We start from the raw sequence: 14,543 nt of genomic DNA on the forward strand, positions 1-14,543 counted from the left end.
CTCTCCACTGACCAAATTCCAAATAACAAGAAAAAGACATATCTTTTATTTTGCTTTTTGTACCGTTCATAATCCCAGCATCATATAAATAAAAGAGACCAGGGCTCTCAGTTGCACCAAACTCAAAATATTATATACGGTAAATCACACTTCTCTTAGTATCCACATGAAGTCAAAGAGACATTATCTATTGGCCTGGCAATTCTTCTTAACCAGTTTGATTGAGTTTCTAAACTTCCAGTGCACCTCTTCCTTTTGAAATGTTAGCTCAACAATACTAGCAAACAAATACCCATAAACCAACAAGCTGGAAGGATTCTCTCACCCTTTTGGGAATCATTGTCCTAGATAAGGGGAAATCACTTGTTTTGTTGTTTATAGTGTTCCATAACTAACATGGAAATTAAGATTATAGATCTTTCTTAGAAAGAACTGCTTCATTTCTGCAAGCAAAAGTAAGGGCACAAGGGGCAGCCAATTGGCCCTTCTCCCTTAAAAACCATATTATGGCTCAATGGTTTACATAATATGAAACAATTACTAGATGCTCACAATAAAAGAACCCACAGTTTACCCAACCTCAATATTAGACTAATCTAACATGCTATAGGAACCCAGCCTGCAGGTATCTACTGCAATTGTCTCCCCAAGCTTTTTCCATCTTGGGAAAGTAAGTATCAATTTCAGAACTGATCTCTAAGCTTCCAACCATTTCTCAAAATCACTGCAAGATTAGCCTTTTCTAATGAAGCAATCTATATTGCGTGATCCTTATTTTTTCCTTAAGAACCCCCTGGAGTACTATTAAAAAGATGTCCTCAATTGATTCTAGGCATATTTACTCTGAAATATGCCCCAGTGAGCAAAAAACAGGTAATGTTTACATGACTAAAAATAAATTAAACAATTAGGAAGTTTATGTATGACTATTTTAAGATATAAATTTTTAAAAATATTTTTTTAAAAAATGTGACTTTACCCATAGAGGTGGTAGTAATCTCAGTGTTGCTTGGTTTATTTTGTTTCCTCTCCATTAATGATAGCTTGAGAAGAAATATATAAATCAAAATATTAATCTGTTTCTAAAGCTTTTATGTTGATGGCTTCTAACGAACTCAACTAGCCACAGATATCTGGATGTTGAGTTTATATTTCCCAGATAGAAAAAAAAATGCAAGGACAACCGAAGGGCACAAATGAATGAGAATCAGTTGTCAGAAAATCATTTTCATCAGTTACAGTTTTTGTTCTTTTGACAGTATAAATCATCATTACAGGTTATAAAATATGTATAGTAAAACTCAAATGAAAGTTGCACATGAGCAGATTTTGGAAAGGGATAAGAGTTCAATTTCACATCCTAATGGTTGACAAACTATAATTGGACTGGGGAAAATTCAGAACTTCCCTAAAAAGTAGATTTATGATAGCAACTTGGGAAAGCTATCTTTTCTCAGGCTGAGATCTGCATTTAGATGACAACGACAAACTTCACAGTGGCAATGGTAACAGCACTAAAGAGGAATTTATTTTTGTCTATCATTTTGGATTTCTGGACCTAACTAAATATAGTGAACTGTGCCGTTGTAGTGAGCTATTCTAAAGGATACTCTTGTAATGAATGAATCTTGTCCTCAGTGGCTAATTTCATCAGCCGCATGAAATAGTCATCTAGGCAGCTGAATTACTAATCTGAATAGAAAGTAAAGGAAAAAAAAAAACAATATCCAACCAAGCGAGCAGGTATGGAAGTATGGAAATCACTAACAGCATGCTGCAAACTACTTTGAGATGAAATGAATATAGAACCCAATAAATGAATACGGTCATATCACCATGGGGACACAGCATCCAACCTGCAAATGCTGGTGATAAAAAGCCAAGCAAAATGGACAGAGGATAAGCAAACTTTGAAGAGAAAGGCAACTATATTACAAAGCCAAAGGCACAGGATTTCTTATGATCAAATTTCACCTTTTCAAATTTGTAATTGAATGCCCTAACATCAACGGACAGAGCTGGGGTGGAGGGACAGATGGGGTGGAGGGACTCAGGGGAAGTCTGCGGACTTTATGGGCATCATGGAGACCTGGTTGGGCACGGAAGGGGGTGTTCCCCTGGTCGAACTGCGCCCTCCGGGTTTCCGAGCATTCCATCAACCGAGAGCCCAAGGTAGGGGTGGAGGGGTGGCGGTTGTTATTAGGGAAAGTCTAGAGCCGAGGGAGTCCACTGTGCCTCAGATAGCTGGTTGTGAATCCCTCTTTGTGAGGTGGGGCCATAGGAATCAGACAGGCTTGTTGATCACGTACCTGGCTCCTTGCTGCGTGACTACAGCCCTACCCGAGTTGTTGAAGGTGCTTGCCGGCGGTTGAGACCCCCAGACTTATGGTCATGGGGGATTTCAACTTGCCATCGACCGGCTTGTCATTGACGGTGGCTCGGGAGTTCCAGGCCTCCATGACGGCCTTGGACCTGATTCAAGTAACTGATGGCTCTACGCACAGTGGGGGAGGCACACTGGACCTGATTTATATCTCTAGACAGTGGTTAAATGATCTGGAATTAGGAGATTTAGTAACAGAACCTGTGTCATGGTCAGATCATTTTCTCCTTCAACTGGACTTTGGGACTGCCACCCACCACCGCAGGGAGACGGAACCAATGCGTTGGTTCCATCCCAGGCGCCTGATGGACCCTGAGAGGTTCCTGACGGAGCTTGGGCCGTTCCCTGAGGATCTGGCCCACGGCACAGCTGAAGAACTAGTTGTGGCCTGGGAACAGGCCGCGGCTGGGGCTTTGGACCGTGTCGTGCCTTTGCGGCCTCTGATCTCAACCGGCCCCTTGGTTCTCTGAGGGGCTGAGAGAGATGAAACACCAGAGAAGACGCCTAGAGAGTACCTGGAGGTCCAGCCGTTCCGAAGCTGACCGGACACTAGTTAGGTCTTATTGTAAGACCTACCTAGTGGCACTGAGGGAGGCGAAGCGTTCCTACGTTTCCACCCTCATTGCGTTGGCAGATAACCGCCCGGCCGCCCTGTTTCAGGTGACCCGTTCTCTCCTTCATCAGGAGGGGTGGGATGACCCCTTGCAGGGACGTGCCGAGGAGTTTAGTGGTTATCTATACGATAAAATCGTTCAGCTTCGGGATAGTTTGGACCAAAATTGCGATGATCCAAGTGAGAGGGCGGAGACGCGTCTTGTTGAGATTGTTTGGGATGAGTTTGACCCTGTGGCTCTCGAGGACATGGACAGGTTGTTGGGGAGGTTACATGCCACCACATGTTTACTGGACCCGTGTCCCTCCTGGTTGGTGCTGGCCACACAGGAGGTGACACGAGGCTGGCTACGGGGAATTATTAATGCTTCCTTGTTGGAAGGGGTTTTCCCTGTTGCCTTGAAAGAGGCGGTGGTGAGACCCCTCCTCAAGAAGCCTTCCCTGGACCCAGCTATTTTGGGAAATTATCGTCCAGTCTCCAACCTTCACTTTGTTGCGAAGGTTGTAGAGAGTGTGGTGGCATGGCAACTACCCCAATACCTGGATGAAGCTGTCTATCTAGACCCGTTCCAGTCCGGCTTCCGGTCCAGATATAGTACGGAGACAGCTTTGGTCACATTGATCATCAATTGTGTTGTAAATGTTGTACCTTGATGAACGTATCTTTTCTTTTATGTACACTGAGAGCATATGCACCAAGACAAATTCCTTGTGTGTCCAATCACACTTGGCCAATAAAAAATTCTATTCTATTCTATTCTATTCTATTGGTGGATGACCTCTGGAGGGCCAGAGACAGGGGTTGTTCCTCTGCCCTAGTCCTATTAGATCTCTCAGCGGCTTTTGATACCATCGACCATGGTATCTTGCTGCACCGGTTGGAGAGTTTGGGAGTGGGAGGCACCGTTTATCAGTGGTTCTCCTCCTATCTCTCTGACCGGTTGCAGATGGTGTTGACAGGGGGGCAGAGATCGACCGCGAGGCACCTTACTTGTGGGGTGCCACAGGGGTCGATTCTCTCGCCTCTCCTGTTCAACATCTATATGAATAGATGGGCGAGGTCATCAGTGGCTTTGGGGTGAGATACCAACTGTACGCTGACGACACGCAGCTGTACTTTTCCACCCCGGGCCACCCCAACGAAGCTGTCGAAGTGCTGTCCCGGTGCTTGGAAGCCGTACGGGTCTGGATGGGGAGGAACAGGCTCAAGCTCAATCCCTCCAAGACGGAGTGGCTGTGGATGCCGGCACCCTGGTACAGTCAGCTGCAACCACAGCTGACTGTTGGGGGCGAGTCATTGGCCCCAATGGAAAGGGTGCGCAACTTGGGTGTTCTCCTGGATGGACGGCTGTCGTTTGAAGATCACTTGATGGCCGTCTCCAGGAGAGTTTTTTATCAGGTTCGCCTGGTTCGCCAGTTGCGCCCCTTCCTTGACCGGGATGCCTTATGCACGGTCACTCATGCTCTTGTCACCTCTCGCTTGGATTATTGAAATGTTCTCTACATGGGGCTCCCCTTGAAGTGCACTCGGAGGCTTCAGTTAGTTCAGAATGCAGCTGCGTGGGTGATAGAGGGAGCCGCAGGCGGCTCCCATGTGACACCACTCCTGCGCAGTCTGCACTGGCTACCTGTGGTCTTTCGGGTGCACTTTAAGGTTTTGGTTACTACCTTTAAAGCGCTCCATGGCTTAGGGCCTGGGTACTTACGGGACCACCTGCTGTTACCTCATGCCTCCCACCGATCCATACGCTCGCACAGAGAGGGACTTCTCAGGGTGCCGTCCGCCAAGCAATGTCGGCTGGCGGCCCCCAGGGGAAGATCCTTCTCTGTGGGGGCTCCTACCCTCTGGAACGAATTCCCCCCTAGCTTGCATCAATTGCCTGACCTTCGGACCTTTCACCGCGAGCTGAAAACACATTTATTTATTCGAGCGGGACTGGCTTAAATTTTTAAAATTTTTAAATTTTAAATATCAATTTTAACTGGGGTTGAATTAATTTATATGAATTTTAAGGGTTTTTAGGTTTAAACGTTTTAAATTTTGGCCAATTATATAATAAGTTTTTTAATTCTCTGTTTTAATTGTACACTGTTTTGTTTTATATTGGCTGTAAACCGCCCTGAGTCCTTCAGGAGAAGGGCGGTATAAAAATCTAATAAATAATAATAATAATAATAAAATAAAATAACAACCTTGTGACCTCTTCTCAATCCCAGCTGTTTCTTGTTCCATCACAAAGTGAGAGACTGAAAGGAGAGCAGCTGGAGATAGAATGGGAGAACAGGAATGGTACAAGCCACTTGCCCCTGACAAGCCTATGTAGCAGATTGACTTATCAATCTCGCCCTCTTTTTTTTTTTTTGTATTTTGGGACATGCTTTTTTTCCTCAGTTTATGACATGTGGTGAGAAAGAGGATGTAGGGTTTTGCATTCATATCTTTATGGCTCCCACTGATATTTAGAATTAATGGTGGTAGGCAGAGTCCTTTTTTGATCAGATTTCAGCAAGATATTGGACATCCTGGCAGGCTCCAATGGAGCTAAATTTTCCTCACCCCCTCTGCAATTTGAATTAAAAAGCAAGTTTTCCTCAGGGGTGCCAATCACTTTGCTATAAAGGTCCTCATTGGTTTGAAAGTTTAGTATTCTCCTTTAGAAAAAATAGAAAATTTATTTAGTTGATTTATATGACTGCCCATCTCACAAATGCAATTCTGGGCAATTTTGTTTAACATATGTTAAACAAACAAAAAAATTATAAAGAATAAAAAAAACACTACAGTGGTTACCAAACCAACCAAAGATTGCTCAATGAGCTATCTAACCTAACCATTTGAACCTCAGGTCCTGAAGCACATCACACATCTTCAATGCCATGAACAAGATGTTAACAAAGTGAGGTCTCTCTTTAGAACCTTCTAGGATGATATTTTTTTCCTACTTTTTAAAATGGAGGCATTTGCTGTGCTTGTGGTGAAGGGAAAAGACCAGCCTTGTGAAGAGACTTATGAGTAAGTCAAAGCAGCAGAGTTTGAATGCCTGCAGATTCAGTGCCTGCTGAGCATTAAGGCTACTCTGAAGAAAAAGACAGGTTAGAGAAAATGTTGAGAGCGATGACAGATGTCTTTACTGGAGGGAGACAATAAAAAGAAGCCTGCAAAGAAAGCACTTGGTGGATCACTCTTATCAGTTCTCTATAAACAACTCCTTTAAGTTCTAAGCTTAAGGTCGAACTCAGCGGTTGGCAACCTTAAACACTCAAAGAGCCACAAAGGTCATAACCAGAAGCTCCCTGTTCAATTCTGGAGCCAACTCAAAGTTTGGTTCCCCCACCATAGAGTCTTCTCCTAGTGTGGTGGCCTTTTTCTTTACCTGTCCTAACCCTAACCCTAACCCAAACCCAAACCCAAACCCAAACCCTATCAACTGTGGAGCTGACTGGCGACTGACAGAGCTGACAGGGAGTCACAGCAGGGATGAAAGAGCCACATGTGGCTCCAGAGCCATGGGTTGCCGACCCCTGGTCTTACTCCTATAAACAACTTTTCTGAGTTGGCTGGCTGAGATTTGGCTCATTTTCCAGGCACAGCTAATTCCTCATTCTAGAAAGCCTTTCTTACAGAAAAATAAAGGGTCAGAGACTTCCTAGGTAAGAAATTGCCTATGTATATGCACAGCTGAGGCTGGAAGACACATTGTGTCCGTTTAATGGGAAAGCAGAAGAAGAAGCCTCAAATTGCTACTGCCATATACAGTTACCTGCTTGCTTAGATATTTTGAGAATTACTTTTAAGCTCTTGCTTTCGACTGCTGAGGTCCCAAGAGCCTGATTTTGTTGGCAACCCTATTCCTGAATGCTCAAGGGCCTGGCTAGAAGAAACTTTATTACGTTCTCCACAACATAGGAAAATTCAGTGTTTGCTTTCTGTTATGTTAATCAGCTCCCTAGAGTCTCTCTACAAGAGTCTGTGTGACAGTGCTGAAGAAATCAGAGTTCCACTCAGGATCAGATTATGCTAATAAGGATTGATTGATTGATTGGTGCGCAAAAGTAAAAGAAGACATACAATTAGCTAAAATGTTTAAATCAAGATGGTGGCAATGCACATAAAAACAGATGGCTCTTCAATTGCACTATAGTGACCACCATCTTGATTTTTCTTTAACCATACCCTGAAGACATCTTTGCTAAGAAAATTGAAAACAAAATACATAACTTCTTTGACAAAAGAATGCAGCTCAGGCAGAAAGTTGTTTATTCTTAGATATATAGGTTTCTTGGGAAATATAGAGATTCTAATAGCAGAACATGTGAGAAAATAAGAATGCTTAAGCAGAAATTAGTTTCTAGTTGACAGTAAGAAACAAATGAATCAAGAGGCAACCTAGTAAAAAGCAGACATAAGGCAAATAAAGCCAGTTATAGCTGACTGTAGCAGAACATAATATGACCTGAGTTTAGCTTCCTGCTGGCCCCCATATTCCCGAAATGAAATACCTCAGCAATACATATGCAACACAGGCACTAAGATCAAATATCTGTTAGGAACCAAAGCACAATATTAAGAAAATGAACCAGTTGGTTATAATTTCACAGGATTTCATTTATTTCCTTTTGGTTGATAGTAGGACATTTCATTCAACATCCAGATACTTTCTGATGCCGTTGCCATAATTCCAGAGGAATCATTTTCACTTTGGATGGTCCCTCACATCAACTTCATGTTCCTCCGAGCATAAATCACCTAGATCCCCCTGGATCCTATCCTATCCCTCACGTGACATCGCACTCAAAACTGTGCAGCTTAGTGTCAGAATTGTTAGTTCCAATTGTGATCAGTAAGTGTGGACTACCTGTAATGTCTGATTGTGCCAAAGCGAGCCTTCATTTTCTAGGAATTTTCTGAGACTCACCTTGTGGTAAGATGGGTGACATATAAACGTTATCAATAAAATAAATAAGAATACATTCCTTCAGAAATTGGTTGGGAGTAGCATGTGGTGATGGATGTAGAACAAGAATAACCAAGGTCATACTGGATCAAATCTGACTGGAGTTGGTAAGTGCAGTTGGAAACTGGACAGCGAATTATTTGGACCCTTTCAAATTCTTCCTTGAGTTTTTGCAATATTCTGTTAATGTTCAGTCATAAATACTGATGAGATGGACATTTCAAAGGAGTCTTGCCACAGATTACATAAACAGATTTGGCTGCAGGAATATTAGTGAGTGTGGATTTTACTATGGGCAGTTTATAGGGCAAGGATATCCTTAAATTTAGTATTCAAGATGGGAATTTTACATAAACAGCTTTTGAGTCATCTCAATATTTGGCTGAAGAAGTTTGATTCCTTTGTGAAAGGAGAAAGATGTGTGTGTGTGTGTAAGCACAATTTCAGCAAAGCATTTATTGTAACTTGAGCATATCCTTAGGGATGCTCTTGGAAGACCCTGATAATTCATTTGTTATTCAGATGACTTATAATCTGGATACATCAAGACAATGAGAGATGAGAACTCAACATGTGAACCCATGTGTGACTTTTCAAAGCTACTTGATTAAAGCAGAGGAAGCAAAAAACTTCCAACTGCGCTAGGCATCATTTTGTGTCAATAGCTTTCCTGCTTGGAACAGATTGATTTCTCTATTATATTTATCTTTGAAAAATAGACAGGAAACATGGCATGGAATTAAAATCCTCTATATATTTTAATATATAGAATATATTAATATACAAATCCCAATTATCTTTGAGGGAACCCCTCCCCCCCTTTCCCTCCAAATTTGCCATGAGACTTTTGCATTGAGAATACAATTATCAGTAGTTCTAGCACAGTGAGTGACAACATCAGCAGGCTACAAAGTCTTCTTCAAGGAGCTTGATTTATAATGACTTCATTGATATGTTCATGGAGTTTTAGTGGCAACAATAGTAGAAATGTTTTATTGTTCCTCCTTAGGGGATGATTTTTCATCTTCCCAAAGCAATACAAGCAATACAATTCAAAGCTTGTTGAACAGAACAGTGTGACCTCCTGGAACTGGAGTATCTCATTCCTGAAAACTTTATTGTGGTTTTCCTTGTCTCATTTTGCTAGGCAAACTGAATCTATTTTGTGGGTTTGGGAAAAGGCACTTATCAGAAAAAAACACTCCTTGGGGATATTTTTTTTTTAAAAAGCACTGTTAGTAGTAGAAACCAGCAAAGTGGATAGCTAGCATGCAGTGAAAAAGGAACTGATGTTAATTTTTTTCACTTATGAGTCATATTTGTATAGCTTCCAATTTCACAAGAAGCTACTCTAACATAGTATAGACAAGAGGTTTTCTTCTTTACACTAATAAACCTAATACGATGTGTAAGGTTAGGTTTTCATGAGACCAAAGGCTTTTCCTCACAGCTGAGATGAACTGTTGCTCACTTCTTTATGAGTTGGGAAGAGTTATACTACCATAAAGTTTGTTATCTGTGTTACCAACCTCTATCCTGCCTCCGCTGCCTCTCTTCCAAATGCGTTCAGCTACCCAATTGCCCTCTAAAGGTAGAGGGTGACAAAGCCTAACAGATTTTAAAACCTGGAATCTGCTTTCAAATGATGTCAAAATAGGAGAAAGAGTGCTTCTTTTGTACCAAAACAACTTATGGTGGTCTCGTTCATGGGCTGGAATAAGCTGAAGCTCGATAAAAGGGCATCAAAACTCCCCAATGTCACCTTGTAGAGAAGGTAGGTGGCATAACAATTAAATAGATAAATAATTAAATAAATAAATAATAAATAATATTGTGAAAAGATGTGACCAGAGCCATTTAAAGAATATAAATCCTTCCAGTCCCCACCATCCAGTCAGAGCTGACGAAGGTTCTTGGATGAGAAGTGAAATGTCTTCAAAGAAAAAACAAGAAAGCCCAATTGCCTCCTGAAAAAGCACCTTTGGAATAACCATGACCTGGATGATTGAGAATCTCTACAGACTTTTAGCTATATAATTTGGGATGAACACCCTTTGAATGGTGTGGGAATAGGAATGGATTCCCAGAGAGAGAAAAAAATTGCAGACTACAGGAACCAGGAGCACTACTCAGGTGACCCTGAGGACGCAGATAAACCTCCAAGTGCTTCAATGACCCTGTAAAAGGATGCAAATGACCAGCTGTCTGCAAGGAATATAAATCCTTCCATTCCCCAGTATCCTGCCAGAGCTGAAGAAGCTTCTTGGATGAGAAGCAAAACATCTTCAAAGAAAAAAACAGAAAGTCCAGTTGCCTCCTGAAAAAGCACCTTTGGAACAACCATGACCTGGATGACTGAGAATCTCCATAGACTTGTGGCCAGAGTGTATTTGTGCAAGTAGGAAAAGACTGTAAGAGGAACTTTTGAGGCCATACACTTAAACTTTTGAATAACTGCTACTCTTATTTAGTCCCATAATTATTTTACCTATTCTGGAAGAGGGAAAGAAACGGCAAAAAAGTGACTCAAAAGAAAAGAAACTGGGGAAAAAAAACACTTGCTGGCCAGTAAGTACCAGAGTTACTGTACTTAGTTTAAGGTGCTTTCATACCATTCTAGTCCTAGCAAATACCATTAGAAATGATTTACTGCCCCAAACCCTCCCACTGCTTTGCCTAAATATATTATAGAAAACATTTAAGAAAACAGTGATGGACTCAATTTTTTCTTAAATTCATAGCTATGACAATTACTGGACAAGGTCATAGTTTTTCAATTTATCTAAAAAGCTTTTATGCTCTCCCGGGATTTCTTTCACAAACGCCGTGGGAAATGGAAATGACATGGACCAAATATAGACCTTTTTATGTGCCGGTATGGGTGACTGAAAACTGAGTATTATTTGTTTAAGATATGCTCTGGATAGGTAAATTTAAATAGGACACAGTGCCAGGTGCTCCCAGAAAGATAAGAGAATTAAAAGATGTATTTCCGAGTTAAAATATAGCCAATTAATCTGCGAAGGGACAGCTGAACATTTAAACAGAATTGATGTTACTAAGACTATCTTTGTCCAGGAATCTCTCAAGTTAAAAAAGAACATCCCATTTAAAACAAAAGGGAATAATATTTATCACTCTTCATTTTTTTGGTGCTTTTTATTGTGCTTTATTTGAAAAGTGTGGCAATTTCATAAGTTTGTAAGCTGAAGGTGAACTTTAATGAGTCTTACATGGGAGAAAATGCCGTGAAAAATTTGGGAAGGACAAGGGGCACATAAAAAATTTAGAGAAATATGTAACAAAAAACTTGAGAAATATATGAATCAAGATTGAGAAAGGATGCAAAAGATTCATGTATTTGCTGTTCGAGTATATGTGTGTTTGTGTATCTATTTGGTATGTAGGTTCATATAAGGGGAGGAATCCCTGCGGATTTTACTCTGCTAGTTGTTGCCGACTATTGGGGCAGTGCTCATCTCTGTTTCAAAGCCATTGAGCCAGAGTTGTTTGAAGACATTTCTGTGGTCAACGTGGCTAGTATGATGTCACGAGTGCTGTTACCTTCCCACCAAAGTGGTACCTAATTATCTACTTGCATTTGTATGCTTTTGAACTGCTAGGTTGGCAGAAGCTGGCATGAGGATAGGAACTCACGTGATTGGAACACCACATGACTCTTGTCTTCATCCCAGCTCCTGCCAACCAATCGGTAGGAACATATACGTATGAGATTTGTTTTGGAGGTGAGGATAAAAGCCTAAAAATTGGAAATTGCTCTCTGTTTTCCTCTTCTGATAAAAATGAAGAGATAGTATTTGGACTGCTTCATGTTAGAAAAGGAATAACAATAGAAGATATTAAAATAAATGATATTGTGCGATGTTTTTTTTTCCTCTTATCCTCTCTATTTACAGTGTATATACATCCATGTCAGCATGATCCAATAAAATTAGCTTCAAAAGAAGTCAAATGTTGACCTTTTTTTACAGCCTTTATAGCTAATAGAATCCACAATTGGAGGATTTGTGGAATCACCAACTTATATGACTGAAGTGGAGATTAGACCAATTTCAGAGTGACAATCTTTTTAGTAGCTATTATGATACATCACTTGCATCAGCTTGGACCACAAAAGGTTTATTTGGGTCCGGGTGTTGACGAATTGGTTCCATGGAGAATAGGCGTTTCAGGTGTTCAAAGGAACGTTGGCAGTCCATTGTCCAAGGTAGGGGTTGGGTAGGTTTGGGTTTGGCGGGTAATGGCCCAGTTTTTAACAATTCTGTTAATGGTAGAGCTACTTCTGTGAAAGAAGGAATGAATTGAGAGTGTGGTGGCACGGCAGTTCCCTCAGTACCTGGAGGAAGCTGTCTATCTAGACCCGTTCCAGTCCGGCTTCCGGCCCGGGTATAGCACGGAGACAGCTTTGGTCGCGTTGGTGGATGACCTCTGGAGGGCCAGGGATAGGGGTTGCTCCTCTGCCCTGGTCCTGTTGGATCTCTCATCGGCTTTTGATACCATCGACCATGGTATCCTGCTGCGCCGGTTGGAGGGGTTGGGAGTGGGAGGCACCGTTTATTGGTGGTTCTCCTCCTACCTCTCTGACCGGTCGCAGACGGTGTTGACAGGGGGGCAGAGATCGGCCGCGAGGCACCTCACTTGTGGGGTGCCGCAGGGGTCGATTCTCTCGCCTCTCCTGTTCAACATCTACATGAAGCCGTTGAGCGAGGTCATCACTGGCTTTGGGGTGAGTTATCATCTGTATGCTGATGATACCCAGCTGTACTTCTCCACCCCAGGCCACCCCAGCGAAGCTGTCGAAGTGCTGTCCCGTTGTTTGGAGGCCGTACGGGTCTGGATGGGGAGAAACAGACTCAGACTCAATCCATCCAAGACGGAGTGGCTGTGGATGCCGGCATCCCAGTACAGTCAGCTGCAACCACGGCTGACTGTTGGGGGTGAGTCACTGGCCCCAACGGAAAGGGTGCGCAACTTGGGCGTTCTCCTGGATGGACGGCTGTCGTTTGAAGATCACTTGACGGCCATCTCCAGGAGAGCTTTTTACCAGGTCCGCCTGGTCCGCCAGTTGCGCCCCTTTCTTGACCGGGATGCCTTATGCATAGTCACTCATGCTCTCGTCACTTCTCGCCTGGATTATTGCAATGCTCTCTACATGGGGCTACCCCTGAAGTGCACTCAGAGACTTCAGTTAGTCCAGAATGCAGCTGCGCGGGTGATTGAGGGAGCACCACGTTGCTCCCGGGTAACACCATTCCTGCGCAGTCTGCACTGGCTACCTGTGGTCTTCCGGGTGCGCTTCGAGGTTTTGGTTACCACCTTCAAAGCGCTCCATGGCTTAGGGCCCGGGTACTTACGGGACCGCCTGCTATTTCCACATGCCTCCCACTGACCCGTACGCTCGCACAGAAAGGGTCTTCTCAGGGTGCCGTCTGCCAAGCAGTGTTGGCTGGCGGCCCCCAGGGGAAGGTCCTTCTCTGTGGGAGCACCTACTCTCTGGAACGAACTTCCCCCCGGTTTACGCCAATTGCCTGACCTTCGGACCTTTCGCCGGGAACTGAAAACTTATTTATTTATCCAAGCGGGACTGGCCTGATTTTTAAATTCTAAATTTTTAATTTTTAATTTTTAATTGTAATTTATTGGGTATTTTATATGGTCAATTGGACGGTTTTAATTTCGGCCTTTTATTGAATAAGTTTTTTAACTGTTATTTTAATATGTATATTAATTGTTTTAAATGTAGGCTGTACACCGCCCTGAGTCCTTCGGGAGAAAGGCAGTATAAAAGTTTAATTAATAAATAAATAAAAATAAATATTAAAATACTCTGTTATGTATTAGGACTTTAGGAGGGAAGTTTGGGCAGGAACAAGCACATTGCTGATTGGCTGATGCCTCAGCCAAAATAGTGTTTAAAGAGAGGGTTTGCCTGTTGGTTTTTGCTGGGTCACAATAAACTAAAGAGCTGTTGTCACTTGTGTCGTCTCCTGCCTCTTCATTGCCCAAACTTAACATTGGCGACGAGGGTGGGATATTGAGGCAGTGAGACCAGGAAAAGAGCTGAAGGAGTAACGGATTCCCAAACTCAGCCAGTATCGGGAGCGGAGGGATAGCAATGTCCAGCTATACGCCGCCAGCGCCATTTGACCCAGCCAAGGAGAAATGGGGGTTGTACATGGCTCGTTTCAAGTGTTTCCTCGAAGCGAATGAACTGCAAGGAGTCTCGGATAATTGGAAGCGCGCTTACTTCCTGAGCCACTGCGGACCAGAGGTTTTCGATACCACCGAATCGCTGCCGGAACCAACGCCAGTACAGTCGGTGCCATGGCAAACGCTGCAAACGACACTACGAGCACACTACGCTCCGGTGCCGTCGAAGTTTGTTCAGCATTTCGAGCTGAGGCAGAGAGTTCAGCGAGAGGGCGAATCGATAAGCGTGTACATGGCCGCATTGAGGAAAGCCGCGAACCACTGTGAGTACCGAGACTTGGAGGACTCTTTACTAGAACAACTCATTTGTGGGGTCCGGGACATTCGCTTTCAGAGGCGGCTGCTGTCCAAAAGCAACCTAA

The sequence above is a fragment of the Ahaetulla prasina genome, chromosome 2 (assembly GCF_028640845.1).
Source record: "Ahaetulla prasina isolate Xishuangbanna chromosome 2, ASM2864084v1, whole genome shotgun sequence".
Lineage (NCBI taxonomy): Eukaryota > Metazoa > Chordata > Lepidosauria > Squamata > Colubridae > Ahaetulla > Ahaetulla prasina.